We start from the raw sequence: 18,339 nt of genomic DNA on the forward strand, positions 1-18,339 counted from the left end.
GAGGGCATGTCAAATAACGGGGTAACGGTAGAAGGTAGGGAACAATTTTAAAGTCAGATTCTTCCCTGCTCCAGAATGCCTGGAAGGAAAGATTAAATTGAGGACCACCCTTCAGTCTCAGAGACAGTAAGAGATCACTATCTCTGCCTTTCAGCAAAGTGTCCCTCTCTTTTCCCTTCCTCTACCATCTTACTGATTTATAACTATCTAACCAGTTCAGTTTTTTATTTTATTAAAAGGGTGTTTGAATGTATAGTATTACTGCCATCTTTTTTTTAGTGCATGAGAAAAGACTGGAAGAAAAAAGGTGAAATGTTAGTAAATGTTTTTATCTTAATGATTGGATTTTATATAAATTTAATTTTATATTAAAAGTTTATTTTTAAGAGACAGGGTTTGTTGCCCAAACTGGAGTGTAGTGGCATGATCACGGCTCACTGTAACCTGGAACTCCTGGCCTCAAAGGATCCTCCTGCCTCAGCCTCCCAAGTAGCTGGGACCACAGGTGTGCACCACCACTCCTGGCTAATTTCTTATATTTGTAGAGATGGGGTCTCATTATATTGACCGGGCTGGTCTTGAACTCCTGGCCTCAAACATTTCTCCCACCTCAGCCTCCCAAAGTGCTGAGATTACAGTCATGAGCCACCAAGCCTGGGCAAAAGCTCGTTATTCTTTAAAAGAGAAAGAGAGGGGGAGAGGAAAAAAGAAAGGGAAAGGAAGAGAATAGATATTAAATGTAAGATTATGGGAGGAGAAGTGAAGACTCCTCTAGCCTTCCTTCCCCTGAGCTAATCTTACACACAAACACACCCCTTAGTTTTAACTTCCTGCCCATGAACAAGGACAGAAAGACCAACTCTTCTGCCACTGAAGACACTGTGACTGCCTGACACTTTTAGACAATTCTCACTCCTGTAATAAACCAGCAGAGTTTATGGACACACAGTCCAGCAGTCACCTAAACTGATCCCAAAGGGTGAGTGGATCGACCAAGCAATTCCCATCCACCTAGTCTGTTACTTAACACTGTCCCATAACTCTTGTCATAATGGATTCTGCAATTTGTACAAAGGACATTGGGCTAGAAATCAGAGAAACTCCATTAAATCCTGAAACAAATAACAATGGTTAACAAAGCTGCTGTGTGTTGCATGCTTACTTTACACTAGATATTCTTTCATTTAATCCTCACATCCCTGAGGCACGGAGTGTCATTCCTATTTGCTATGGTTTGAATATTCCCTCCAAAATTCATGTTGAAACTGAACTATCATTATGACTATATTAAGAGATGGGACATTAAAGGGTGATTAAGCCGCAAGGGTTCTGGCCTCATGAATAGATGAATGCCATTATCACAGGAGTGGACTTATTATTATATCACGTGAGTGGGCTGTTATAAAAATGAGTCCCGCTAGGGGTGCAGTATCTATAGTCCTGGCCACTCAGGAGGCTGAGGTGGGAGGATTGCTTGTGACCAGGAGTTGAAAGCCAGCCTGGACAACATAGTGAGATGCCCATCTCTGGAGGGCGGGGGGAAATGAGTCTAGCTCTCTCAGTCACGCTCGCTGTCCCTCTCTTGCTCTTCCACTTTCTGCCATGGGAAGCTGTGGCAAGAAGGCCCTTGCCAGATACTAGCACCTTGATATTGGATTTCCTGGCTTCCAGACTGTGATAAATTTCTTTTCTTTTATAAAATACCCAGTCTGTGCCTGTGACATCGTTATAGCAACACAAAATGGATTAAGATGCCATTTTAATTTTACAGAAGGCTAGGATCCAAGAATGCCAACTAGATTGCCCTAGTCAAATGACACTGAGACCCAAGAATGCCAAACAGATTGCCCTGATCATGTGACCAGCAAGTGGCAAAACCAGGATTTGAGCCCAAGTCTGTCCTTCTCCAAAGTCCATGCTCTCTCTCTCTCTCTCTTTTTTTTTTTTAAAAGAAATAGGATCTCACTATGTTACCCAGGTTGGTTTCAAACTCCTGGCCTCAAGTGATCCTCCTACTTTGGCCTCACAAACGCTGGGATTACAGGCGTATGCCACTGCACAGAACCTAAAGGTTCCACACTCAGCCACACCATGACACTAGTTTGCCTCTGTTCAGTTTAATTCCTTGGAGCCAATCTCTTCCTCTAGAAAATCATGGCACCTTCAACTATAGGCACTGATCTCTTGAAGGACCTTATAGTTAATTTAATGGATCCCTAATCAACATTTTTTAAAAAATAAAAATACAACAGAATAAACTACATTGGAATAACTGTATATACTAAGGATGCTGTTTATGAAACTTTAGTCTGTTTTACACATATGTGTATGTGTAATAGGTTGTGATGTAAGTAGCATCACAGGAGTTTGAAAGTATCTGAACGATGAAATTCAATTAGAAATTATTTCTATGATCTTTTTAACATTCTTTACAAATCAGGCACAATCTCTACCACAATGCCACTTTCTACTTAGGTTTATAGAAAATCTAAGGTGCTCTGCAGAAAACAGGAAAGCCCTTGATTTGTTCAAACTTTCTAAGTGCCTAAATGGGATAGAGGAACAAGCATCTACAAATAAAGCCTAAGATTAAACCCCATAGATTTTACAAATTAGAAAAGAAAAAAGAAACCATGACTTTACTTTTTAGATTTTGTTTTTTGCAATCCACAGGGGCTCTTACACACAAACAAAACCAGAAATGCCCCCCAGAACCAAAGTAGAAAGAGAATGGGCATAAAGAGAACTCCAGGCAGGACCATCCCTGATCATGGCAAACATGTGCTGCAGAAGCAGCACTTCAGAGAAGTAGACTCAGAGCTAGTTCTGGAGCCCTGGCAACTGTGAAGATATGGCTCCATCACCTGGTACAAGAAAAGATCTCAAGTCCACCTAATAATGGTGAGATCGAAGTCCCCAAACTTCACTAGACCAACCTGTGTAGAATTCCTTGCCCATTCACCTCCCACAGACCCTGCTGACTCCTCTTCTTCAAGACTGCTCCTGGGGCTACAAGATTTCAGGTATCTAAAAGCGTTCAGGGAAAAGATCCAAAAACAAGCACAATTTTACTACACTGTTTATGAATACATAATTAGGTTATAAAACTATAAAGAGAATCAAAGTCAATGCTATAATGGTGAGGATAGTGGCTACCACAAAAGGCATGGCAAGGAGCTGTGAATGGCTAAAAGATGTAGAGATGTTGGCAAACTTATATTTCTTTTTGTGGTTGGGGGTCACACAGATGTTCATTTTACAATCTCTTATGCACTACTTTTATGTCTTATGCATTTTTTAATTTGTACAAATTTAGTGGGCACAAGTGCAGTTGTATTACACGGTTCTATTGAGTAGTGGTAAAGTTGGTAAAGTCTGTGTTTTGTTTTGTTTTTTTGAGATGGAGTCTCGCTCTGTTGCCCAAGCTGGAGTGCAGTGGCGCGATCCTGGCTCACTGCAACCTCCGCCTCCTGGGTTCAAGTGATTATCCTGCCTCAGCCTCCCCAGTAGCTGGGACTACAGGCGTGTGACACCATGCCCAGCTAATTTTTGTATTTTTAGTAGAGATGGGGTTTCACCGTGTTGGCCAGGCTGGTCTCGATCTCCTGACCTCATGATCCACCCCACCTCGACCTCCCAAAGTGCTGGGAATACAGGCATGAGCAAAGTCTGTGTTTTTAATGTCCCATCACCAGATAGTGTACACTGACAGTGACCATTTCTGCGGAAAAAGAACAAGTGTACATATATGTATATATATTTGCTTATTTATGAAAAAGAAAAAGCCTGGGGAAAAAAAAAACAACAACAACATACTAGTAACACTGTTTGCTTCAAAGATTCTCTAAACCAGCAGTCTCCAACCTTTTGGCACCAGGAACCAGTTTCGTAGATCAGATCAGTGATGGCATTGGATCCTCATAGGACTGTGAACCCTATTGTGAACTGCACATGCGAGGGATCGAGGCTGCTGGCTCCTTATGAAACTCTAACGCCTGATGATCTGAGGTGGAACAGTTCCATTCTTCAACCATTCCACCAATCCTGCCCTGTCTGGGGTTGAGGAACCCTGCTCTACAAACCTTTTTATTCCCTTTGAATTTTGTGCCATGTGCATACTTCTTAAAATACATAAAATTTAAATTAAAAAAAACAAAGGTACTGCAACATGATTTAAATAGCCAACAAAACTGTTTGCATTGAATGGCCTATGACAGATCTTTATAATACTATGTACCCCTAAGAAAGCTTTTTTTTTTTTTTTTTTTTCTTGAGACGGAATCTTGCTCTGTTGCCCAGGCTGGAGTACAGTGGCATGATCTCGGCTCACTGCAAGCTCTACCTCCCGGGTTCACACCATTCTCCTGCCTCAGCCTCCCGAGTAGCTGGGACTACAGATGCCGGCCAACACGCCCAGCTAATGTTTTGTATTTTTAGTAGACACGGGGTTTCACTGTGTTAGCCAGGATGGTCTTGATCTCCTGATCTCGTGATCCGCCCGCCTCGGCCTCCCAAAGTGCTGGGATCACAGGCATGAGCCACTATGCCTGGCCCGATTTCAATTTTTTTAGGGAATAACCAGAAGACAAGACAGTGAACTGTTAACGTGCAAAATTAGGAGTCATTACTTTCCTCATTAAATCCAAAGAGGTAGACATTACAAACAAATACTCAATTCCCAGAATAAATTAAGACATCTCCTCACTTGGAAATATGTATGTTTATTTCTATATGTGCATTATTATATACAATGTGATAAAAAAATTTTAATGTAAAGAACCAAATATCTTTCCTAAATTATACTGAGGTCAAGAAAAAAAAATTGCAGAACATAATAAAACATCTTACATAGAAATAAAAATTTCATCAGAATATATGAGACTCTACCAAAGAAAAATTTATCACTTTAAAAACCTTAGACATTGGGCCTGGGTGCGATGGCTCACGCCTGTAATCCCAGCACTATGGGAGGCTGAGGCAGGTGGATCACCTGAGGTCAGGAGTTCAAGACCAGCCTGGTCAACATGGTGAAACCCGGTCTCTACTAAAAATACAAAAATTAGCTGGGCATGGTGGTAGGCAACTAATCTCAGCTACTTGGGAGGCTGAGTCAGGAGAATAGCTTGAACCCAGGAGGCAGAGGTTGCAGTGAGCTGAGATTATGCCACTACACTCCAGCCCGGGCAACAAAAGCCAAATTCTGTCTCAAAAAAAAAAAAAAAAAAAAAAAAAAAAAAAATATATATATATATATATATATATATATATATTAGAAAAGCAAGAGCAAAATGAACTGAGAGTTTAGAAATGACACAAAATTACAAGCCAAACAGTAAAGTGATAATCTCAAAAGAAGAGAAAAAGAAAATAAAATATAAAGTTGGGTGTGGTGGCACACACCTGTAATCCCAGTACTTTGGAAGGCTGAGGCGGGCAGATCACTTGAGCCTAGGTGTTCGAGACCAGCATGGGCAACATGACAAAACCTTGTCTCTACAAAAAATACAAAAATTAGCCAGGCATGGTGGCACACACCTATAGTCCCAGTCCTAGCTACTCAGGGGGGCATGGTCAGGGGAGAGCTGAGGCAGGAGGATCCCTTGATCCCAAGAGGTTGAGGCTGAAGTGAGTCATAACGGAGCCACTGCACTGCAGCCTGGATGACAGAGCGAGACCCTGTCTCAAAAAAAAAAAAAAAAAAAAAAGGTGAAAAAATAAATCAAGCTAATTAATTGAGAACATACAACACAAATCAACCACTTATTTGTAAAAGGAAATAAGATGTGACTCAATAAAATAAAAAAGATATAATTAATAAAAAAGATTAAGAGCTTTATGGTAAACGATTCTCCATTAGTTACCAATATATTTGGAATTTAGACAGGAAGCTATGTAAAAAATGACAAACCAGATAAATGAAAAAGACACAAAAAGACCTAAAAAGAAAACAAGAAATTTTTTCAAATAATAAACAGAAAAGGGCACTGATTAAGTCACTGGAAGTTTTTTCCCCTAACATTCAAATAAAAAAAATAATTACTGGCCAAGCACACTGGCTCATGCCTGTAATCCCAGCACTTTGGGAGGCCAAGGCAGGCGGATTATGAGGTCAGGAGATCAAGACCATCCTGGTTAACATGGTGAAACTCTGTCTCTATTAAAAATACAAAAAAATTGGCCAGGCGTGGTGGCGAGCACCTGTAGTCCCAGCTACTCGGGAGGCTGAGGCAGGAGAATGGCGTGAAACCGGGAGGCGGAGCTTGCGGTGAGCTGAGATCGCACCACTGCATTCCAGCCTGGGCGACACAGCAAGACTCCATCTCAAAAATAATAATAATAATAATAATAATAAGACATCTCCTCACTTGGAAATATGTATGTTTATTTCTATATGTGCATTATTATATACAATTATTATACAATAATTATATACATACATAATTATGTATGTATGTATAAATATGTATGTTTATTTCTATATGTGCATTATTATATACAATTATTATACAATAATTATTATTATTATTATTTTACCCAAAGTACAAAAAAGAGTGTGTAAAGATGGCTATCGTAGCATAGTTAAGAACATCACTAAAAACCATCTGAATTACAAGCTAATCTCATTTAATGAGAACAGATGAAAAATCTTAAATAACATCTCAGAAATGATGTTATTCTTAAAAATTACTACTGTGATTAAGAAAGGTGCATCCCAAAAAGGGGCTATAGATAAAGCACAACGAAAACTACAACATTAGTTAAATATAATATTATATAAACAGGGGAAACAATTCAACTAACTGGCTTAATTATTCCAGGAAAAGCACCTGATAAAATTCGGTATCTATTCCTCAGTAAAATTCTATTTTAAAAAGAATGGCAAATGAGTTCGTTAAATGTAAGAGTTTATATTTTAAAACAGAAGGCTTTAAAGTTCACGGAGAATGTCTTCATGGTAAAAGGATAGACAAGATTTATAAATTGGATATTAAAACTATAAACTATTATTTATCAAAAGACTACACTGAAAGTGTCAAAAGACAAGACACAGATATGTGCAATCCTTTAACATATCCAGAATATACCAATGAATCAACAGTTAAATAAGAAAAAGACAGAAAAATAAGCAAAATATCTGAATGGAGACTTCATAAAAGAGGATATCCAACTGACCGATACATCAAAGAAAAGGTGCTCAGATCAAGATGGCCGGCTAGAAATCCCTCAAAAAGACAGCCAAAACAACAAATAAACAACTAGACTATAACACAAATAACTGAGGAAGGGTGCCAGAGTGCATCAGAAGAGTTTATAAAAGAAACTCGAGATGACCACATAGAGAGCAGAAGGAAATGCCAAGCTTCTATCACCCCAATTCCCAACCAGGATCAGCTGGGAACCAAAAGGACTACTCCCTTCTGCAAGGAGGTAAGAAAGAGGAGCCTAGCGATCTGTATCAACACCTTGGACACTTACAGACCTCACCATTGAGGAATCCTACAGTCCTCACAGGCCTAAGCTGCCTGGAGTATGCATAGCTGTGCTCCCCACAGAGAAGGAGTCAACCCTGTGCCCAGCTCCCTGTGGCCTGTGCTACACCATCTTGGAATTAGAACAATGGCTGGAGTGTGCCTTGCTCCAGCAGCAAGTAGCAAAAACTCCACTTTTCCCCTGAGGATAAGTCACCACTCAGACACCCTAGACCAGTGGCCCAACATCCTCAAGCCGAGTTTCAAGTGGCTACTGTACCTTTCAGCATGGTGCCAAATGAAGATGGAGCCACCTACCCCTATCCCACCCCACTGGGCCATATTTGATGCTTCCTGGGTTAATTTTAAAATTTACAATGTGTTAAAAAAAATCAACAAAGGGATACAAATCATTTTTTAAAAATACACAGAAATCCTGCAGCTTAAGACTTCAATGAATGAAATAAATATAATAGGACTAAAATAGCAGACATGATCAAGCATAAGACACAAATCTCTAACTTGAAGATAAGTCTTTTGAAATTACCTACTCAAAGAAATAAGAAATGAGAATGAAAACGAAATGAGAACACCTACAAGACTTACAGGAAATCATTAAGCAAACAAATGTTCATGTTATGAAAGTTCCAGAAGGAGGAGAAAAAAGGAAGCACAGAAAGCCTGCCAAATGAAATAGCTGAAAACCTCCCAAGTCTGATAAGAGGTATGAACACACAGATCCAGGAAGCTCAAAGGTTCCGAAATAGATTCAACCCAAAAGGGTCTTCCCAAGGCATATTATAGTTAAACCGTCAAAAGTGAAAGATAAGAGAATTCTAAAAAAGGCAAGAGAAAAAAGCATCAAGTTAATACAAGGAAATCCCCATTACACTTAAAACAGATTTCTCTGGAGAAACCTTACAGACCATGAGAGAATAAGATGATATATTCAAAATGCTGAAAGGAAAAAAAAAAAAAAATGTCAACCAAGAACACTATACCCAAAAAAGCTGTCCTTTAGAAATGAGGTCTTTCCCAGACAAGCAAAAACTGAGGAAATTCATTACCATTAGCCAGGTCTTACAAGAAATGCTCAAGAAGGTCTTACATCTAGAAATGAAAAAACGATAACCACTATCATGAAAATACACAAAAGTATAAAACTCACTGGTAGAACAAATACACAAAGGACAAAGAGAAAAAAAAATCAAATCTTATCACTATAGAAAACCATCGAACTACAATGATAAGAGAGGAAGAAAAAAAGGATATACGAATCAACCAGAAAACAATTTTTAAAAGGACAGGAGGCTAAGCACTGTGGCTCATGCCTAGAATCCCAACACTTTGGGAAACCAAAGGAGGAAGATTGCTTGTGCCCAGGAGTTGGAGACCAGCTTGGGGAACAAAGCGAGACCCCCATCTCTACAAAAAATACAAAAGCCGGGCATGGTGGCACACACCTGTAGGGAGACCAGGCTGGAAAGACTGCTTGAGCCCAGGAGTTCAAGGTTGCAGTAAACTATGATTGTATCACTGCACTCCAGCCTGGGCAACAAAGTCAGACTCTACCTCTAAAAAAATTTTTTTTTAATTTCAAAACCCCCTCATGACAAAAACTCTTAACAAGTTAGGTATAGAAAGAACACACCTCAACACAAAAAAGGCCGTATATGACAAACTCACATCTAACATACTGAATGGGGGAAATTTTAAAGCTTTTCCTCTAAGATATGGAACAAGTCAAGGATGCCTACTATCACTGCTCCTACTGAACACAGTACTGGAAGTCCTATCCTAGCCAAAACAATTAGGCAAGACAAAGAAAGAAAGAGCATCCAAATTGGGAAGGAGGAAGTTAAACTGTTCCCGTTTGCAGACAACATGATCTTATACATAGAAAACTCTTAAAATACTGTCATAAACTCCTAGAACTGATAAACAAATTCAGTAAAGTTGTAGGATACAAAATCGATACACAAAAATCAGTAACATTTTTATACACTAACAATGAATTCGCAGAAAAAAGAAATCAATAAGCAATTGCACTTACAATAACCAAAAAAATAAAATAAAATACCTAGAAATAAATTTAACCAAGGAGGTGAAAGTTCTCTAAAAGGAAAACTATAAAATCCTGGTCAAAAAAAAATTGAGGACACACAAAAAATTGAAACACATTCCATCTTTATCTACAGATTCAATGCAATCCCTATCAAAATACCAATGACATTATTTACAGAAACAGAAAAAAAAATCCTAATATGCATATGGAGCCACAAAAGACCTTTAACAGCCAAAGCAATTCTGAGAAAAAAAAACAAAGCAAGAGGCATTACACTATGTGCCTCTGAAATATACTACAAAGCCTGTAATCCCAGCCTTTTAGGAGGCTGAGGCAGGAGGATCATCTGAGCCCAGGAGATTGAGACCAGCCTGCACAATATAGTGAAACTTTGTCTCTATTTCTAAAATTTAAAAATAGACATAATGGTGCTGGGAAAACTACAGCCATATGCAGAAGAAAGGAACTAGATGCCTACACTCATCATATTTAAAAAAATGAACTTAAAGACGTAAACGTAAGGTCCAATACTATGAAACTACTAGAAGAAAACATTAGAGAAACATTATAGGATGTTTGTTCTGGGCAAATATTTTCTGGAGAAGACCTCAAAATCATAGGCAACAAAAGAAAAACTAGGCAAAAGCAAAAGGGATTACAACAAACTAAAAAGCTTCTGCAGAGCAAAGGAAACCACTGGAGTGAAGCTATGAAAGAAAAATACAAACTATCCAACCAACAAGGGATTAATAACCAGAATATACAAGGAACTCAACAGCACATACACAAAAATACAAATCCAATTTTAAAAGTCAGCAAAAAAGCCAAATAGACATCCCTCAAAACACATACAAATGGCCAACAGGTATATGAAAAAGTGCTCAGCATTACTAATTATCAGGGAAATATAAATCAAAGCCACAATGAGATATCATCTCACCCCAGTTAGAATGGCAATTATCAAAAAGACAAAAAATAACAAATGATGGCAAGGATACAAAAAAAGGAACTTACATACACTGTTGGTGGAAATGTAAATTAGTATAGCCATTATGGGAAACAGTATGGATATTCCTCAAAAACTAAAAATAGAACCACCATATGATCCAGCAATCCCATTACTAGGTATATACCAAAAGGAAAGAAATCAGTGTCAATGAGATATCTGCACTCTTAGGTTTATTGAAGCGCTATTCATAAACACACACAGTGGAATACTATTTAGCCATTAAAAAACAACAACAACAACACGAAATTCTGTCACTGGCAGCAACATGAAGAGGCTTTTGGAGGCCATTATGTTAAGTAAGATAAGCCAGACACGGAAAGATAAATACCACGTATCTCATGGAAGCAAAAAAGGTGATCCCATAGAAAGTAGAGGATAGAACAGTGGTTACTAGAGGCAGGGAAAGGGAGGGGAGAAGGAAGAATAGCCAAAGGCTGGTTAACAAATACAAAAGTACAGGTAGATAGAAGAAGTAAGTTCTAATGTTCTATAGCACTATAGAGTGACTGTAATTAACAATAATTTATTGCATATTTTCTTTTTTTCCTTTATTTTTTAAGAAACATGGTTTTGCTCTATTGCCCAGTACAATGGTGTGATCATGATTCACTGAAAACCTCCAACTCCTGGGCTCAAGTGATCCTCCCACCTCAGCCTACTGAGTAGCTGGGATTATAGATGTGCACCACCACACCTGGCTAATTTTTTATTTTTATTTTTGCGGAGATGGGGTCTGCTATGTTGTCCAGGCTGGTGTATATTTTTAAATAGCTAGAACAGATTTTGAATGTTTTCAGCACAAAGAAATGTTTGAGGTGATGGATATGCTAATTACCCTGATTTTATCATTATACATTGTAGACATGTATCAAAATATCACACTGTGCCCAATAAATACTAAATACCTACAATTATTTGTGATAATTAAAAACAAAGCAAAAGAAAGGGTGCTTAATCTCATTAGTCATAGGGGAATATAAATTAAAACCACAATGAACGACTACAACACACCTACAAAATTGGTTAAAATTAAACAGACTGGCAATACCAAGCACTGAATAGGATGTAGAGTAACTAAGACCTCAGATATACTCACAACCACTTTGTACAATCACTTGGGAAAACTAAACATAGGCACACCCTATGACCCAGCATTCAGGCAAGAGAAATACATATATATGTACACCAAAAGACTGTACAAGAATATTCTTGACCTCACTGTTCTTAATAGTTAAAAATGGAAACAAGCCAAATTTTCATCAAAACTAAATTGTGGCACATTAAAATCAGAATAACATGACGTAGTAAAGAAAGTCAACAAACTACTGCTACTCCAACACGGAGATCTGTCACAAACACAGAGCTAAAGAGGCCAGGCACACAAACAATTACATACTATATGATTCCATTTACGAAAATTATAGTTAATATTTTAGAAACCTAATCCATGGTGGGTTTTTTTGTTTTTAAGACAGAATTTCGCTCTTGTTTGCCCAGGCTGGAGTGCAGTGGCACGATCTCGGCTCACTACAACCTCTACCTCCAGGGTTCAAGTGATTCTCCTGCCTCAGCCTCCCTAGTAGCTGGGATTACAGGCATGCGCCACCACGCCCGCCTATTTCGTATTTTTGGTACAGCCGGGGTTTCCCCATGTTGGTCAGGCTGGTCTTGAACTCCCTACCTCAGGTGATCCACCTGCCTTGGCCTCCCAAAGTGCCGGGATTTCAGGCATGAGCCACCGTGCCCGGTCAATCCATGGTGTTAAAAATTTAATGCTTACCTTGGCAGTGGGAGGGAATGGTGTGGCTGGGCACAAGCATGGGAGGAGGCTGGCATACTCTGTTTTTTTTTCATGGGTAATAGCTACGTGGGTATGTCCACAGTAATAATTCATCAAACTGTACATTTATTGGTTACACACTTTCTCAGTATACAGTATGATTTAGTAAAGATTTATTTTAAAAAATGAAAAACAAAGTTGAAAGAAAAAATACTTTTAAAAATACGAAAAGCGGCAGGATGCGGTGGCTCAGGCCTGTTAACCCTAGTACCTTGGGAGGCCAAGGCAGGCATATCACTTGAGGATCACTTGAGGCCAGGAGTTCGAGACTAGCTTGGCCAACATGGTGAAACCCCGTCTTTACCAAAAATACAAAAATTAGCTGGGCGTAGTGGTGCACATCTGTAATCCCAGGTACTTGGGAGGTTGAGGCACGAGAATTGCTTGAACCCAGGAGGCAGATGTTGCAGTGAGCCAAGATCGTGCCACTGCACTCCAGCCTGGGCGATGGAGTGAGACAGCATCTCAAAAACAAACAAAAAAACGAAAAGCAATTCGTGATAATTTTCACAACCAAGGGCAACCTAATTCTCTGATTTATGCTGTTTTTACTGCCTTTCAAGTTTCTTATTTATATCTAAACTCTTCAAAACTAGTCCTCATGAACACATTGGAAGAAAGTAATCTCTCTCTATCCCTATTTTACTACAGCATTTCTTCCACCCTAAAAAACCAGTAGACAGTGGCTCACGCCTATAATCCCAGCACACTGGGAGGCAAAGGCAAGTGGATCACTTGAGCTCAGGAGTTGGGAGACCAGCCTGGGTAACATGGCGAAAACCTGTCCCTATAAAAAATACAAAAATTAGCCAGGCGTAGTGGCCTGTAGTCCCAGCTACTTGGGGAGCTGAAACAGGAGGATCACTTGAGCCTAGGAGGTGGAGGTGGCAATGAGGTGAGATCGCACCATTGCACTCCAGCCTGGTTTATGAAAGAGAGACCCTGTCTTAAAATTAATAATAAAAAATTTAAAAATACTAGAGACAGAGTGACACATTATATAAGAAAAGAGTCAATGTAGCACTAAGAGGATGTAGCAATCCTAAATGTATCAAACAAAGCTGTAAAATATGCAAAGAAAAATTGATAGAAATGAACAAGAGAGACAAATCTACAATTATTGTCAGAGACCCCTTTCTCAATAATCAATAGAACTAGACAGAAAAATCAGCAAGGACAAAGAACTCAGCACCACTATGAACCAATAGGATCTAATCAACATTTATAGAGCACTCCATCCAACAAGAAAAGAATATATACTTGTTCTAAGTGTCTACAGATTATATATCCAAGATAGACCATATCTTGGGCATTAAAAAAACCTCAATGAATTTAAAAGAACCAAAATCATACAGAGAATGTTTTCTGACCACAATGGAATGAAATTAAAATCAACAGCAGAAAATATCCAAACACATGGAAACTAAACAACACACTTATAAATGACCCATAGCTGCCAGGCGCTGTGACTAACGCCTGTTAATCCCAGCACTTTGGGAGGCTGAGGTGGGCAGATCACCTGAGGTCAGGAGTTCAAGGCCAACCTGACCAATATGGAGAAACCCTGTCTCTACTAAAAATAAAAAATTAGCCAGGCATGATGGTGCATGCCTGTAATCCCAGCTACTCAAGAGGCTGAGGCAGGGGAATCACTTGAATCTGGGAGGCAGAGGTTGCGGTGAGCTGAGATCACGCCATTGCACTCCAGCCTGGACAACAAGAGTAAAACTCCATCTCCAAAATAAATAAATAAATAAATAAAGGTCAAAGAGTAAGAGTTTCAAAGAAAATAAAAATTACATTGACCTAAATGAAAATTAAAATGAAATATACCAAAATTTATGTGATACAGCTAAGGCAATCTTGACACAAAAATGTAATTGCTTTAAATGTATACACTAGGAAACAGAAAAAGTTCCTAATAATCTATGATCCACCTCAAACACTTAGAAAAAGAGAAAGACAAACTCAAAGCAAGTGAAAGAAGGAAATAAGAGCAGAAATAAAACGAAAAACAGAAAAGCAAGATAGAAAAACCAGTGAAACAAAGAACTGGGTCTTTAAAAAGATCAATAAAATTGACATCATCTAGGAAGACTGACCAAAAAGGTGATGACACAAAGAAAGACACCCCCGCCCCCCAACAGACAGACACAATTAGCAACATCAGGAATAAAACAGGAGATATCACTACAGATCCTGTAGACATCAAAAGGATAATAAGGAAATACTGTAAACTCTACACATATTAATTCAACAAGTTAGATGAAATGGACCACTTCTTCAAAAAACACAAACTACCACAACTTACATATACAAAATACATCACTTGAATAGCCCTATAAACATTCAGGAAGTGAAATACATAATCTAAAAACTCCCAAAAAAGAAATCTCTTGGCCCATATGAAATTCTGCCAAACATTTAAAGAATTAAAAACAATTCTACACAATCTCTTTCAGAAAACAGGAAACTTTCCAATTGATTTTAAACTAGTGCTATCCTGATACCAAAACCAGACCAAAGCAGCACAGAAAAAAAAACTACAGACCAATATTGCTCATGAACATACAAAAATCCTTAACAAAATATTAGGAAATAAAATTCAGCAATATATATGTATGTGTACACATATGTGTGATTGATATATATATAGATCTATATTGACATATAGATCTATATTGATATATAGATCTATATATATATAGAAATGAACAAGAGAGACAAATTCACAATTATTGTCAGAGACACCTTTCTCAATAATCAATAGAACTAGACAGAAAAATCAGCAAGGACAAAGAAGAACTCAGCACCACTATGAACCAATAGGATCTAACCAATATTTATAGAGCACTCCACCCAACAAGAAAAGAATATATACTTTATATCTGAACTCTTCAAAACTATTCCTCATGAACACATTGGAAGAAAGTAATCCCTCTCTATCCCTATTTTACTAGAGCATTTCTTCCATATATGTGATATATATATCTCAAGTAGAATCTATTCCAGGAATGCAGGGCTAGTTCAATATTTAAATATCAATCAAGACAATACACCATATTTATAGGCTGAAGAAGAAAAATCACATGGTCACATCAATTGGTGCAGAAAAAGCATTGGACAAAATACAACATTCATTCATTGTTTTTAAAAAAAAAAACTTAGAAAATTTGTAATAAAAGATGACTTTCTCAACTTGACTTTTAAAAATCTACATAAAATTTATAGCTAACATACTTAAGGGGATGCTTTCCCCCTAAGATAGGGAACAAGGCAAGGATGTTCCCTCCCACCCATTTTACTTAACATGGTGCTAGAAATTCTAGCCAGTACAATAAGGCAGAAGAAAATAAAAGGCATACATATCAAAAATGAAGAAATCAAACTGTTACTATTTGTAGAAAACATGACCAGCTACATAGAAAATAAATTCCAAGGAAATGACAAGGGAAAAAAAACCTACTAAATAAATTCAGCAATGCTGGAAGATACCAGATAAACATACACACACACACACACACACATACACAAACCCCAATGGTATTTCTATATACTAATAATGAACACAGAAACTAAAATTTAAAATATGATACACCATTTAAAATTGCTCCAAAAAAAACCCCAACATATTTACAAATAATTCTAACAAAACATGTACTGGACTTGTATGCTGAAAACTATATAACAGCAACAAAAGAAATAGACTCTGAGTTCCCCAGAACTTGAGCTCTCACCTCAAGAAACACCTGCAAACCTACACAGATGAGAAACCTTACCACTGGGCCTGAGATGGCCATGAGTGGAAATCTGTCCTCTCAGATGAACTGACCAGTCACTATCGCCAACACACAGGGAACAGCCCGTTTAAGTGCCAGAAGTGCAACCCTGCATTTTCCAGGTCAGACTGCCTTGCCTTCCACATGAAGCACTTTTAAATCACAAACAGTGAATATGACCCACACTGCCAGAAGAGAATTCAGTACCTTTTTTTTTTTACCTTTCACACTGTCTCTCCAGTGAGACAAGGAGTCGACCTGGGAAGCACTACAATCATGGTCAAGTGCTGAACTAAGTCAACTTGTGAGTGAATAATCAAGAAAACTTAGGAATCCAAAAGATAAAAATCAAAGAACAGGTGGGATCTGTGATTGGATCTACTATCACTCCAATTCTAAATCCAACTTGAATATTCCTGGACTTAGAAAACACCAAACAGGTGACTGGAAGTTGTGGATATAAGGGTATAAATGAAATCCCTAAGTTGAGGGGAGGGAAGACTAGAATTCCCTTGAATTGTGTTTTATTTATTTATTTATTTTTTTATTTTTTATTTTTTTTTTTTTTGAGACGGAGTCTCACTCTGTCGCCCAGGCTGGAGTGTAGTGGCCGGATCTCAGCTCACTGCAAGCTCCGCCTCCCGGGTTTACGCCATTCTCCTGCCTCAGCCTCCCGAGTAGCTGGGACTACAAGCGCCCGCCACCTCGCCCGGCTAGTTTTTTGTATTTTTAGTAGAGACGGGGTTTCACCGCGTTAGCCAGGATAGTCTCGATCTCCTGACCTCGTGATCCACCCGTCTCGGCCTCCCAAAGTGCTGGGATTACAGGCTTGAGCCACCGCGCCCGGCCGAATTGTGTTTTAATACAATATAAGCATGAAGATCACCTTGTATTCTCTTTGCCTTCTAAAAATCATTATTATGATGTTAGAAGAAGAAATTCAGATACAGAAAATGTGTGTTAATATCCTAAATAATGGTGCTTGGTGAGTCTTGGTTCTAAAAGCACTAAATAAAGAAGCCAAAGTTCTGAAACGCTGCATACTTTGACAAGGAAAATCTACTTTTGTCTTCTGATCTACATTTATGATCTAAGTAAGGTAAATAAGCCTTGTTTATGTCTTTAACATTTTGGTCAGATGTAGTGGCTCAACACCTGTAATCCTAACACTTTGGAGGACTAAAGTCCCCCTCAACTCAGGGGGACTGCTTGAGCCCAGGAGCTCCTAGATCAGCCTGGACAAAACAGTGAGCCCTGCCTCTGAAAAAAAAAAAAAAAAAGAAAGAAAGAAAGAAAGAAAAATACCCAAGTGTAGTGGTACACACCTATAGTCCTGGCTACTCAGGAGGCTGAGGCAGGAGGATTGCTTGAGCCCAGGAATTCAAGGTTGCAGTGGGCTAAGGTCACACCTCTGCACCCCAGCCTGTGCAAAAGAGCAAGACCCTGTCTTAAAAAAACAAAACAGACAGGCGTGGTGGCTCACGCCTGTAATTCCAGCACTTTGGGAGGCCGAGGCAGGCGGATCACGAGGCCAGGAGATTGAGACCATCCTGGCTAACACAGTGAAACCCCGTCTCTACTAAAAATAAAAAAATTAGCTGGGCGTGGTGGCCGACGCCTGTAGTCCCAGCTACTCTGGAGGCTGAGGCAGGAGAATGGCGTGAACCCAGGAGGCAGAGGATGCAGTGAGCCAAGATCGTGCCACTGCACTCCAGTCTGGGCGACAGAGCGAGACTCCGTCTTAAAAAAAACAAAAAAAAAACAAACAAAAAAACTTACCATTTTTTGAAGTTTGTTATGCACTGTGGTTTCAGATGTGCAACAATTTGTCAAATGGTTTATTCCCCAGTATGCTTAAGACAGAACAAAATTTTTTTCCATGTAGTTACCTGCCGTAATAAATACGTAATATAAATTTCAGTAAACTACTTCTGTATATTTGTAAATTACAAAGTAAAAAAAAAAATGAACATTTTGTAAACATTGAAAAATGAACATTTTATGAACAAATGAACATTTCTCATCGCAAGATGAGAATTATGTTTTAAATAAACCTATAATATTTCATCTAGGGAAAAGAAACAGATTTAAGTAAGTAGAGAGACAGATCACGTTCATGGATTAACACCTCAACATAATAAAGACGACAATTATCCCCAAATGGACATATAGGTATA

The 18,339-nt window shown here is 38.5% G+C and overlaps 1 protein-coding gene across 4 annotated transcripts in view; it reads right to left on the reverse strand.

Moving 5' to 3' along the window:
* Positions 1-18,339, reverse strand: part of RCL1 (RNA terminal phosphate cyclase like 1) — a 63,189-nt gene that overhangs the window by 37,421 nt on the left and 7,429 nt on the right.

Source organism: Macaca mulatta, chromosome 15, assembly GCF_049350105.2.
Source record: "Macaca mulatta isolate MMU2019108-1 chromosome 15, T2T-MMU8v2.0, whole genome shotgun sequence".
Classification (NCBI taxonomy): domain Eukaryota; kingdom Metazoa; phylum Chordata; class Mammalia; order Primates; family Cercopithecidae; genus Macaca; species Macaca mulatta.